The sequence below is a fragment of the Penaeus monodon genome, chromosome 30 (genome assembly GCF_015228065.2).
Source record: "Penaeus monodon isolate SGIC_2016 chromosome 30, NSTDA_Pmon_1, whole genome shotgun sequence".
NCBI classification, from domain to species: Eukaryota; Metazoa; Arthropoda; class Malacostraca; order Decapoda; family Penaeidae; genus Penaeus; species Penaeus monodon.
In genome coordinates this window covers 19,646,721-19,648,562 of record NC_051415.1, presented here as the reverse complement: position 1 = coordinate 19,648,562, position 1,842 = coordinate 19,646,721, and the positions used below count along the sequence as shown (strand labels likewise).

At 32.2% G+C, this 1,842-nt stretch overlaps 1 protein-coding gene across 1 annotated transcript in view; it reads right to left on the bottom strand.

Annotated features, from left to right (window-relative positions):
* Nucleotides 1-219: 219 nt before the first annotated feature.
* LOC119592612 (RNA-binding protein 26-like) overlaps nucleotides 220-1,842 on the bottom strand; it is a gene marked incomplete at its 5' end in the record, with an annotated part of 5,957 nt that continues 4,334 nt past the window's right edge. Inside the window, 1 exon segment of the mRNA XM_037941496.1 lies at nucleotides 220-1,842.

Genomic DNA, 1,842 nt, shown 5'->3' with positions numbered 1-1,842 from the left:
TAGAAGGTTCAGATGATGTTCCCTAATCCAGTGATTGTTATTCCTAAAACCTCAAAGAAACACATGTATCATAAGCTAATAGTTAACATCACCACAAAGCATATCACTGCTTTTCCTTGGTAGTTCATCCCATGTTGTAATCATAATTTTGGAAGATATAGAAAAGGGTCTTTCTGGAAATTAGGAAAAAATTTAAATCATGGAAAAGAAACAATAATCTACTCTTCTGCTGGCCTTTATATCCTGCTTCATTTCTGGAACACAGCACTGTGCCAGTTTCTGTCCACTAAGCATAATTCTATAAAACATGCGAGGAAAAGGCCAGACTCTACTTACAAAAAAAAATATTCTAAACAATCAAAAATAAAATAAATAATGTCCCTGCTATATAGATATTCCTAAACTTCCTATATACTTCACTTATAATACAAGAAAGGCCAGCCAACCATTCTACTTAACACTGATAGTTTCTAACTGACAGATTATTCAATGGCAATTTAGCTGATAGCAGTTCAGCAAGGCCTAGTCAGAATATATCTCTCAGCAGCTACTTAAATTTTTTATGTGTGATGGTTGACATGATTGAATTCGAATCTACCTTGAAAGCATACATGAAGCACATGGGTTATAGGAATAACCCTTCAAATAACTATGTGCCATGAATAATAGAGCACATCTCACCCAAACCAATTTTAGATTTCTTTTTCTGGGAGGATACAGAGTAAACTCTTAATAAAATCTACAGACAAAAGGAAGATTTAACAGTTTTCATTTGTTATCAATGTTTTGCAAATAATTTTTCTTGTTTTTCCTTCTAGATGGACTCCACACAACCCCGTTTCCAAAAATATATGTGGCCGATACTTGATAACAATACTTTTCAAATGAGAATAAATCAAATACATACAGACTTGTATATTAAATATCTAACTGAATAGATAATAGTATTCTGTATTACAGTACACCAACTAGAGAAAAGATAATATTTAATCATCTTAATCATAAACAGTGATCTAATATGACAAAGAACACATTAAATAAACTAATAACATTGAAAAGTTACATATCCAAATGGCTTCAGTCACATCTGAACTCAAGATATACATCTTGACAAGTATAGCTTAAACTAATTATGACTGTCATCATGCACATTTTTTGGGAAAGGGGAGAAGTTCATAATAGAAAAAATATATCAAGAAACTGGAAAAATATCTCCACAATGACTTTAAAGCAAAGTAAGAAAAATATATTAAAACTTTAATTTTGTATATCATTTTTTTTAAAGCCAACCCATTAGTGAACCCAAGTGAATATTATATATACAGTCAAAGGTTCACATATATGTCAAGTCACTATTTAGAATAATTTTCAAACTTTTTTTAATAATTCACATCACAATTAATGCATCTGTCTGTATATTCCTCCACAACATTTTAATTGTAATAAACAATGTCAAAGATATAGCTCTTAATAATATTCCTTTGAGGTCAATTCCCACATCCATTCAGAATGATTACATATCTCTTAAACCTTAGCAAGCCTACATTTAAAGTACTGTACCACAGATGAACCCATGAAAGAATGCCTTATTATCACGTGCTAAATATCACTTCATCTCATGACATACATGACTTTTCCTTCATGTGATGTGACAAGTTACCTATGCAACATGATTTGTTTGTTTACACTATGATGAATGCAAGGTGACCAAGTCATGGAATTAAAAACAGAGGGAGAGAGAAAATGGGTGGATATACACAAGGAGCGATGAACGATGGGGTATGGAGGGAGGGTATACATGATCAGCAGGCTCATCTCACCCTCACTGAAATGAGTCCTCCA